We start from the raw sequence: 11,900 nt of genomic DNA on the forward strand, positions 1-11,900 counted from the left end.
CCAGGTACTTCAGAGGGAATGAATAGAACAGGGCACTTTATCCAGTGATCCATCCTCTGTCAGCTCGTTCTAGCTTCTGGCAGTCAGAGGTTTAGGTGCACATAGAGAATCGGGTTGCATCCATAACTACCCTGGCTAACAGCAATTGATGGACCTAGCCTCCATGCGTTTCCAGGTGCTGGGCTGGCCTCACACTTCAAGAAACTAGTACTGGAGAAGGTATTTGTTTCCTGGGTTTTTCGTTTTGTTTTGCCAAATGTTCAAAGTGACTAGTTTGTACTACACGCTAAATGGAAACACTCGGTCTTGTCTCATATATTGTCCAATAGTTTAGGATTCTCCAGCTAGAGGTAGCCAGCCTTGAACTCCTTCTAGGCTCTTAGGCATTGTGGGTGGTGCTCTGTGCCATTGGAAAGGTAATTACCCTTGAATCTGTGATAAGGTCTAATATTTGACCTATGACCATGATGCCATCAGATATTAATCTTCTCCTAGCAGCTAACAGCCAGACAAGTAAAAAGAAACAGCTTTTGTAGATTTGTCAGAATTTCTATAATTTACAAAAATAAACTCACTGAGCAGAATAGTTTGATTTGCAACTGATTATTTTGTTGTATTGACTGTGGCTGTCAAGAAATGTTCTAGGTGAATGCACAATTTCAGATAAACACAACTTTTTCACACCGCCGTGCCTCAGAAAGGGTAGCTCCGTTGCAACGATTGGAGTTGGGCTTTTGTTACTTGAAAATTGCCAACTATTCTTTTCAGACAGCATAAAAGGAAGGAAACAAAATTGTTCCACAGAAGGCGATCCTGTTCCTGGAGTTGCCTGGGATTGGGGTTTCTAATAGTGTAGTTAACACATTCCCAATCCTAGAGACAGTACCAATCATCCCCTTGTGCTCAGCTTCTCTGCCTCTTGGACTGTGTGGAGGACTGATGGGGACATGAACGAATCATGCTGCATTACAATTATTCCAGTGCCTCCTGGCATGACCTTTTACTGCTTGTTCGTTTGGATTAATGTGAGTGAAGAAGATGGGCATTTGTGCCTTTGCTGCACCATGCCTCTCCTCTCAGGCCATGCTGTGTCACTCCAGAGGCAAAGGGTGGCATTAGATTTGTCCAAGGACTCTGCAGCTTTGGAAGGGTGAAGGTGATGGGTGAAGAGGCACTGTGCCTTTAATCACTAAATCTCTGTGATGGAGCTGATTAGCAGGTGCTGTGAGCATGATCTCACTAGCAAACAAGTGCAGGAAGGGAGAGAAAGGCAGCTATGCAGAGACTCTCTAATGCTTCCTATACATCCTGCATGTCACCACGGATGGGAACGGAACTAGGTGCCTTGTGGTACAGCAGCTCTCCCAGGTGAGAAAGGGTGAGATGGCTGTCAGAGTGGGAACCTTACTGAATTAGCCAGAGCTAGGAAACATCTCACTTTGCCCGAGCCACAAGAAGTTGCCCTGAGCCGTCCCCAGCCGGAAATCACTCTTTGCAGGTCTTATATTGCGGTGTTTAGAAATAGCAGAGCAGGATGGAATAAGCAGAAAGGGGGAAGGGTCTCTCTTCAACACGCCTCAGCAGCATACCTCTGCAATGGCCCATGGTTGGGCCACTGCTGCGTTAGGACCATAAAAGGCAAGAGGTGGGGGAGGGACTGGTGCTAAGCTAAGGTCCTGAAATACAACATGTAGAACAAGAGGAGTTACTGATAGAGGACATCTAGTGGAGTTTAAAAGTAACTGCATCTCTCTGCCCAAGAGCAGGTTTAGAGAGACAAGGTGGGTGAGGTAATATCTTTTATTGGACCAACTCCTGGTGGTGAGAGAGACAAGCTTTCAAGCGGACACAGAACTCTTCCTCAGGGACTGGGACCTGTCAGCACGAAAGCTGGTCTCTCTCACTACCAGGAATTAGTCCAATAAAAGATAGGGCCTGCCTCACCCACCTTGTGTCTCTAATATCCAGGGACTGACATGGCTACAACAACACTGCATACATGCCCAGCACTCCACAAAGCTGTTGTTCATCATGGAAACGGCCTGGTTGTTAAAGAGTAAACTTAAATCAGAAGGATACTGTGCCCAAGTGTGGTGTCTTTCAGCCAAGGATCTCAAAGCACTTTGCAAGTGTTATATAAGCCTCCCTCTTGTCCCTGAGGCAGGAGGGGGTGTGCACTGTTATTCCCATTTTACAGAGGGGAAAGCAGAGGTACAGAACACTTATGTGACTTGCCCATAAATCACACTTAAAGGAAGTCACAAAGCTAGGAAGAGAAAACCCAGCTTCCCTGACTCAGTTCCCTGCACTTGTCCCACTTCCACATCACAGGCTTACATAGGTGAGGCCAGAGTGATAGCAAGATGCCAAACCCATGACCTCCTGTGAGGAAATAGCTAGTGTGTGCATGCAGCAGAGCACAGGAACTGGGATCTAACTGGAGTTCACTAAAGCGCTGGATACGGAGTCTCCCTAACTCTTATTTCTCAAAGTAATTCAGATTGGCTTGAGGAGGGGCCCTGTCATGGAAGGGTTGTTACAAAGGGAAATGGGTATTCAACAGCTAAGTATTGATTTGGGAGTGTTGGCTGTGGAGAAGCTGTATGGATCAGCATTACCTTTATAGAAAAGTCCTACACAATTTAACAGAAGATGATAAACCTTAGTGTAGGTTCTTTTACCCATCCTCTGGCATTAGAGAATTACATACCTTCAATAGAATTCTACAAAATAGTTTAAGAAAAAATATGGACAGGATCTCATTTTCCACTGAACTCTGTAGGACCCTGTTACATTTCCAAAGAAGGCAATTGGATTAATTTCTTGTATGTTCTACAGGACCCATAAAAGGTAGGCCCGCTCTCATTTAACATCTTCAATGGCATGGGAGTGGTCTCATACAGTACACTATGGATATTTTCTGCTGGTACACAATTGATATTTGTTGCAAACACCAAAATAGAAATAACAGAAAGAGCTCAAGACAGCCTGATAACCTGGGAAGGAAATAGCAAAATGGGCTGCAGTCTGGGAAAATGCTTTTAATCCATGTGGGGAGAATAATCTGAAATTCAAAAACTGATTGGGAAGGAGAAATGTATGGAGCAGGAAATGGAATGGCTGTGAAAGATAAATGCAGGGGTTTGGAATGTGATATGTTTGTAGATGCTATGGGGATGAGCATGGTACACGTACTTACAAATCATAGATATTAATTAGGTGCTGCCGTAATACAAATAAAAGGCCCAGACTAGGTCAGGGCTTCAGTCTGGTGCACACTGTACAGACACACCCTGCCTTATCTAAAAGACAGAAAAGAAACCAAAAGGCAGTACAATTTTGGGCTGAAGAGAAGGGAAGGAATAGTCCCTGGGCGTGTGGCTTTGGTTTAACCATTGACAAACCGGAGAGAATCCAGAAAAGAGCAACAGAGATGAGTAGATAAATGTGATTTATGGGGAAAGCTCTGACTAGCTACATTCCTATTGCTTGGCCAGCTGATGACTAAGGATGGGGATTGGGGAAATGAGAGGAGTCTAAAAGTATGTAAGGAAGATCAACAGCAGGGAGGAAAAGGAATTCTTTAGGGTGGTGCAGGGGTGGGTACCAGTAGGCGCAATGGGATTAAACTAAGAAAGAAAAATTCAGGCTGAACATGAGAAAAGCTTCCTGTTGGTGCGGTGAATCAGGCTGTCTCCCCGAAAAGCAGGGTTGGAAACCCATTGCCTGGGACATTTTTAATGGGCCTGACAAAAGACTAGAAAGTGTTCTTTAGGAAGTGATCCTGCCCTAGCCCAAGGAGAGACACCCCAATAAGAGACACTTCCCATCTCTCACGTCTATGGGTCTATGAACTGTACCTGATACCAGTTCCCAGTCAAAATGAGTAGTTACTTTTACAAACTATTTGCCTTATTCTCTGGGACGCAGCCTGAACATCACACACTGGACATATCCAATGAACATTGTGTACTAATCTGTACACCCACAGGGCCTCCTAACTCTTAATTTCGAGTGCCCTGTTTTTTGGTAATGGAAATGTTTAATATCCCAAGGAGGCACTAAAACCAATTACAGCAGTTTTAGATCTGGGCTTAAACAAGCAAACGGCATCCTGGTAAACTGTTCCCTGCCAGTATCTAACATCTCCCAGGCCCGGATGAGCAGGTGAATTCATCTATCTGCTTGTGCCAGCTCAGCCTTTCCTGCCTCCGCTGAGGGCTCAGGGCTGATTCATCTCTTTCCTGGACTTCTGCTTACGCAGTGTCACACTGTTTACGTCGCTGCCTGAATGACCAGCCCGCTAAATTAAGCCCAGCAACAACACAGGCTGTTGATTATCCCATTATATTTCCATAGGGCCTGACTTCCTAAATGAGTCTTTAAAGGGCAGCAGCGCTGGCCACAAGAGTGATTCAGTGAAAAGATCCCCATGCTCCTATCTGCTCCCCCGGTGCCTCCTGAGTCAGACCTGCCTGGTGCACTGGCAAGACGGCCCCTTGCTCCGAGTGGGCAGCCGCTCCGGTGAGACTGCACTAGGGTGACCAGATAGCAAGTGTGAAAAATCGGGACGGGGGTGGGGGGGTAATAGGTGCCTATGTAAGAAAAAGCTCCAAAAATCGTGACTGTCCCTATAAAATCAGGACATCTGGTCACCCTAGCGCGCATTGGATCGTGCCTCATGCCCCAGCAAGGCTCAGATCCCTCCATATCCAGCAGACGCCGGGCGGAGGTAAATCCCCAGCCCTGGCAGATGCCGGGTGGAGGTAAATCCCCAGCCCTGGCAGATGCCGGGTGGAGGTAAATCCCCAGCCTTGGCAGATGCCGGGTGGAGGTAAATCCCCAGCTCTGCTCTGGTAAGCACTGAGCAGCTGATGGGGGGAAACCCCCTCTTTCCTCCAGCAGGCTCTGGGGCTGCCCCATCCGTTTCCTGGAGGCTGGGGCTCTGCTGACGCATCTGCCCCACGCATCTGCCCTTATCTCTCTGCCCTGGAGGGGACGCTACCCCTCCCCCCAAACTGGGCCAGGGCTGAGGCTCCCCTCCCCCTCGCTCCGGCCAACTGCCACTTCCAACTGCCACGGAATCTTCAGGTGCCAACGTTCCACCTGCTGCCTCCTCGTAAAGTGGCAACACCGCACTGTGCCCGAGCGGGGCACCGCCTTGCCCCCTCCTGAGCCAGGCTACTTCCCTGCAGACAAGTCACCTCACCTCGGACGCGTTAGGCCATTTCGCCCCTGGCGCAGACCCTGGTTCGGGCTGGCCTGTGCAGGCTCCGTCCTGGCTCTCCCTGGCGTGGCGGCAACATCACCCGTTTACAGTTGACAGTTTCCCTCCCTGTGACACAAATTTCATCCTTGTTCATTCTGAATCAATTAAATTTTATTGCCTGAGCTGCTGAAGAGCAATTTTTCAAGAACAAAAAGGTCAGGGTGTGCAGGTCTAATCGATTCTCCTCCCGCTCTGCTCCCACGACAAGGGGCTGGGGGAACATGCCCTCCACCACAGCGCTTTCATTGCCCTCATGATGCCCCATTAGTGGAGTATTTTAGGTGCCCCAGACTGTCCTTGTAACATAACCTGGGGTCAATCTGTGGAGGGAGGGCTGGGCCATGGCCCATTGACAGCCATTCACACCTAGTTCGATGACAATAACTAGGCTCAGGCGGATGAATTGGCCAAACAAATGACAGGCAGACGCCAGCCCTGGGATGACTGCTGGGGAAGATGGGGGTAGCAGGGAAAAAAGGTGGGAACAGAAGATGCCAGGGGGCTGGGAATATGCTCAGCAGTCATTCCTCACTAGGCTCCGGGCTGACATCTGGCCCAGGAGGGGAGGGTCTGAAGTCAGGGCCAGCTGACAATGGTGTGATGGCTGCAGTAGATGAGTCTGTCTCAGTCCTGTTCCTACTGGAGGCAGAAGGTGGGCAGAGACAGATCAGCCTTCTCACTGCTTGCCCCTGCACTGGCAGGACCCGGTGTGGAGTAAGCTTGCTTTCCTGTGGCCCATTGTGGACATAGAGGACTTCACACTCCCACCCTCTTGAGTTAGGCCCTCTCATCAGTGCTAAACAGGAACAGGCTCCTTCAGTCTTTGAGGCTAGAATTTGCAGCCTGGACTCAATTTCTGCACCTGTGGGGGGCAGGGAAGGGTGTGAGCTATGTTGCGCCTATGCACCCTTCACCCATCCAGCCTCATGGCTGGAGAGCAGGGAGCAGAGAATAAGGAGCTGGGGGCGGGGATAACTGATTATTCAGATGAGCCAGAGAGGTTCAGTGCCACTTCTTGCCCATGTGCCCCAACTCTCCTCCAAGTCCCCAGCTTCCAATACTCCACAAAGCTTCCCAGTTCCTTCCCACTCCACTGCCTGGGTGCTGCAGCTTGTGTGTGTTATGGGCCTGGCTCACCTGCACATCTCCTGCCTGCCACAGTGGCTGAATTCCCTTGCCTCTCTCTGGGGCTGTGTTTTAACCCTTTCCTCCAACAGCAGACAACACAGAGACAGCAACGTTGAATGAATGGGCAGGGGGGCGAAGGAGTGAGGCCTGCAGCATGTGTCAGTGTCGCCTTGACTTCATCAAGCAGCAGCTGGTGCCCAGGAGGAGAGTGGGAGTGGGTGGGGAGTAAAGAGGGTGGGGGAGAGAATTATCTTTCCAGCCTGAGGAAGCAGCTCCTTTGTCCCACTCATCTGGGACATCTGCATCAATCCCTCCTCCAGGAAACAAAGTTATGGGGACCCCATACTGATCAGCCACCAGTGCTAGGCAGACTGGGGCCTTGTCTCCAACTCAGTGCCTCTTCCGAGGAGCCTCAGCGGCCTTTGAGCATTGCTCTTTGCAAGGAGCTGGCAGCTTAGTGATTAAATGCCACTTGAGGCCCAGCAGGGGCTGCTCTGTCTGGCAGCACAGAGTCCCGCTGTCCGGTCTTGGCCAGCACAGAGCTGGGGTACGTACATGTCTTGGCTGGAATGGAGCCCCTCCTCAGCTCAGCCTGCAGTAAGTCATCACCACAGCTATGCCCGACCTGCTAAATGCCCTTCTGTGGTTCAGACTGCAGGAGTGCAAGGTGACTAGAAATGGGGCAGATTTACTACCCCTGGCATAAGGCCTGAAGGCCAGGCTGGGTTTGGGTGGTTACCAGGGTACCAGTTGCTGCTGAACGCTTGCAAACACAAAGCCCTCTCCAAAGTCTGGGAATCTTGGTTTCCTGACCTGGGGGCTGGGGTGGTGGAGCCAGCTTGAGGACTGGCCAGTGCAGGTGGCAGGATGGACGCTGCACATGCCCATGCTGGGTGTTCTGTCTGGAGGCTGTGGGCAGAGGCGCAGCACTCTAGTGCACAGAGTCCAGCAGCTGCAGAGGCTACAGGAGGCCCCACCCTTACACCTCCTGCTCACCTAAAGAGCCATAAATAAATACAGCCTAGTATTTGTTTCCCACAGACTCTTCCTGCTGGCCAGGTGCAGCACTACACAGGTTCCCCATAGCTTCGCTATGCGCCACAGTGTAAGTGCCTAGCGCTCTGACCCTTGCCTGCAGCCTGGGTGTCCAGCTCCACCCTGAACCAATTGCTGTTACTTGGGGGGTTTGCTCTGAGAAAGCATTTGCAGTAATTGACTAACCTTGTCCTTCCCAAGACCCCCTAAAGCCTTGCACTCCTAGGAGTCTCTGTCTCCCAAACAATACATTAGGTCTGACTCGGACACCAGCAATGAATTCCCTACCTGCCCTCCGCTGGCACCTGCAGAGGCAGCTCCTGCGCTCTCACCGCCCAGGCCAGGGGCAGGAACTCTCAAAGAGGAGAGGGAGGGATTTCTCCCTGTTCTGAGGGGTTGGAAATGGGAGGGGGGGGCTGCCGAGGCAGGCAGCTGGACAGGGGTCTGCCCTTGGAAGGAGAAGAAGCGGGACGCAGCCTTATATTTTACTGCCTATAGAGCCCTGCACAGACTAAGGTCTGGTCTGGGTCCACGCAGGGCCGGTGCAAAGAAGTTTCATGCCCTAGGCGAAACTTCGACCTTGCGCCCCCCCTCCCCCAGCCCTGCGGCAGCCCCCCCCCCCCACGACACCTCCCCGGGAGCCGTGCAGCAGCTCCCCACCCTAGCTCAACTATGCTCCACCTCCTCCCCAAGCACGCCGCCCCCACTCTAATTCTCCTCCCCTTCCAGGCTTGCGGTGCCAAACAGCTGATTGGCGCTGCAAGCCTGGGAGGCAGGAGAAGTGGAGCGGCGACCGCGCGGAACACTGTAAAAAAAAAAATTAGGGGCACTGCTTTTTGGCGCCCCAAGCAACCGCCTAGTTTGCCTTAATGGTAGCACCGGCCCTGGGTCCACGTGCTGTTACATAGCACCTGCACCCTGAGGCAGGCTGCTCCCTCTTGTCATGGTGTGTGTGCTTTACATATTTCCTAGAAGGGCAGAAAGGGGAAAGGGTAGGTGCCCTGCTGACCCTCCCAATTGCTTATTTAATTAGAGAGCAGTAACAGCACAGCCCCCGTAACTCACGGCTGCCATTGCGTCATTGAGCAGGCCCCAGTCAGAGCCCTGGGAGACCCAGCATCAACGCTTCCATCCTGGCTCCTTGCCAGCTACCCCTCCCCATCCCCACTGTCCTATTAGCTGAAAGACAAGCAAGAGGCTGGCTCACACTGGAACAAAGGTGCGCACCTCCCACCACGTACAAACCGCTACCTCCCCACACATAGCAACCAAAGGCCCCTTCGAGAACTGTACTTGCATCAACGGCTCCCTGGAGGAGGGGGCAGGAGAAGCTACGGCAGCAGCTGGTCACTGGAACACGGGGGACGTTACATGAAGCAAATGGAGAGACTTGTTGCCTCATTCCCTCCCCCGTGCCATTTAAACTACCCAGGGAACTAACGTTTAGATGAACCACAGCTATGCCCACCTTGTCATCAGTGACCCTCTCTCCAGAGCCAACTGCCAACTGTGAGATTAGCGGAGCAGCTTAAGGCAAAGCCAGGCTTCTCGGGTACTCACAGGCCATGTCTACATGGGACAGCAGGACATCAAGACCAGCTTTCTCTCAAGGTCATCCTAGCATTGGCAGGCTGCTTGGGCCATCCCTGCCCCACTGCTCACAGATGGAGTCAGACAATACAACTTCATGCTAGCTGGTGATAGTTCCTCTCTGCTAGGGGACAGGGGCCCATCCGCGCTTGGGCTGGGGAAAGCGAGCACATTTCTGCCCCTCTCAAAGGGTTGAGCCAGCAGCTTTGTAAATCAGCAATGGCTTCAGGGCTTGTAGTACATGCTGCAGTCACAGAGGGAGTGAAAGGGTGAAGCACATTAAACTTGAAGTGGCCTGTAAGTTGAAAAGAGGCGAGAGCTCAGGGGCTGGCTGCCAGGGTCAGTGTCAGCCTGTAAATGCACAGTTGAGAGTCCCTTTTTGAATGAGCACTAAAAGCCCAGAGCATATCGCAGAGCTACTTCTGATTCTCAGCCCGAGTGAGAGCCCCTTGGCTTGTGGTGTCTCATGCCCCTCCCGCCCAAGTGGTCTGCAGCCACAAACACACAGCCCCGCCTGGCCAGTTACCTAGAGAAACATTTGAGGGCAGACAGCAACTTTGCTCACCGTTTATTCCAGAGCCTGGTACTGAAAAGCCAGTGCTGGCTGGGCACACAGCAGGCAGCAGTTTCATCCCTGTGGCTTTTCCTCCTTTTGTGTTAGACTTGCTTTGAGGATCTAGATACTGGGGCAACAGGCACCTTAGGGCTATTTATAGGCAAAGCATTAAGACACTCAAACCTAAGGAAGATAACATCTTATGTGGGCAGCAACAGCAGAATGACAACTGCTCCCCCAAAACTCAGAGGAGTTAAGAACATAGGAATGGCCACATTGGTCAGACCAAAGGTCCATCTAGCCCAGTATCCTGTCTGCTGACAGTAGTCAATGTCAGGTGCCCCAGAGGGAATGAACAGAACAGGTAATCATCAAGTGATCCATCCCCAGCTTCTGGCAAACAGAGGCTAGGGAAACCCTCCCTGCCCAGCCTGGCTAATAGTCATTGATGGACCTATCCTCCAGGAACTGGCTGGTTCTTTTTTCAACCCGGTTATAGTCTTGGCCTTCACAACATCCTCTGGCAAAGAGTTCCACACGTTGACTCTGCACTGTGTGAAGAAATACTTCCTTTTGTTTGTTTTAAACCTGCTGCCTATTAATTTCACCCTAGTTCTTGTGTTATGAGAAGGAGTAAACAACACTTCCACTAGCAACCTCTAATACAGTAAAATGTTCCCCACCTGGCCCTTAGAGGTATCGGTTGGGACAGGGCATGGGCAATCAAGCAGATCTATGCTCAGAGCCTCCTTGTCAAGGATGCACATTTAAGGACAGAGTTCATGGTGCGTTTCATTGTCCAGGCAGGGGCGTAGGGGGCTCCAGGGCTGGTAGGTGGTGAGGATCCAGGGGAGAACAGTTACCAAGTTACTGGCGTTCAGAGTATAAGCCCTCATTGCGTGGAACAGGCTCTCACCTGTTGACAGCCCACCGTTTCTGAGACTGCACTTGCTCTCTGTGGTTTGTGCAGTGAGTGATTAGCCATAATTCACCTCTCCAACAGAAACACAGTTCTGCATAGTGTCACAGCAGTGCTGCTTTGTTATCTTTGTTCCTAGCAGGAGCTGGAAGATATTGCAACAGCAGCAGCAAGCGAGCTAGACACCCAGAAGAGGTGGATTAAAAAAAAACAACAGTCCCAAAGAACCAACTGCAAAGATCAGCTGGGCCTTGAGAGGCCTTTCTTCTCAGACATACCCACCCCCTATATGCCAAGTAGCCTCCAAACGTTCAGGCAGGGGCATGGGGAAGGCAGAGGTTGCTTGCAGGTTTGGATCCAATGGTGTACAGGTTCTCAGTTGGGGTGGAGGGGCATGAACAGATTTCCAGGATTGTAGGGTTTTTCCTCACACTCGCCTGTCCCCCTTCCATGCCAGACCCTGCCATGAATATGTTCCCCTTTGCAAGTGCCTTCCTCTCACTAGACACTTCCCACTCTCTCTGCTGGCACCCTGGCTAACACTTTACCATCAGAAAACAAGTGTTACAATGCTGGGGCCCACAGTGTTTTTTGAGCGTATGAACTAAAATAATTCTTGCAGTTTTTGCCATGGCAACCAACCAGCCACCCTCCCTTATCCCTAGGGACCCAAGTGTCCCAGCATCATCTCCCAAAAGCCAGCCCAGGCCCTTCTTCAGCAGGATGAGCATGGGCTGAGGAAAGCAATGCCCAGGTCTGGGCTAGAAAGAAGCCGGCCCTGGGGTTAACCTGCGCTGGGGGAAGGATGGAGCAGCCTGACGGGCTCAGGCTTTATGGGTTAAGGAATACATTTAAGAGAAGAAGAGCATAGTGTTTCTATTTCCACACATCGCTGAGTAACCAGCAGTAATGGAGCAAACACAATGAGGACGAGACCATCGGAAGAGCCTATCCTTGGTGCATAGTGGCCAACACATAGTAGCAACTTGCTTCTGACACCCGAATACACCAGTCATTGGACAGGAAAGGGTTAAAACCCAGTCAGAGGGTATTCCCATTCTCTGCTTGCCACAAAGGAAAAAGTGTTGCTAGATACAAAAAGAAAGCGAGGGACAGTTAATGACTTCAAAGCGGCTCCAGTCCCCGCTTTATTCCTTAAGACAAAACACCAGGCTGGATTTAGCCATGAGGTCACTAACTGATCCAATGTGTTTCACCTTGGAATGGACACGCTTGGCCAGATTATAAAGAGAAAAAGGAAAACACTGGGGAAAAATATTTTCAAAAATACCCTGAGAGGTTTTTCCCCTCCCCTCCCTTTGCGTTCAGGTCTGGGGCACGTGCAGGGAGGGCAGCCTCCGGAAAGGAGGAGGAAAGAAATGGAAGAGGGGAGATAGCAGGCA

Source organism: Malaclemys terrapin, chromosome 13 (genome assembly GCF_027887155.1).
Source record: "Malaclemys terrapin pileata isolate rMalTer1 chromosome 13, rMalTer1.hap1, whole genome shotgun sequence".
Taxonomy (NCBI): Eukaryota; Metazoa; Chordata; order Testudines; family Emydidae; genus Malaclemys; species Malaclemys terrapin.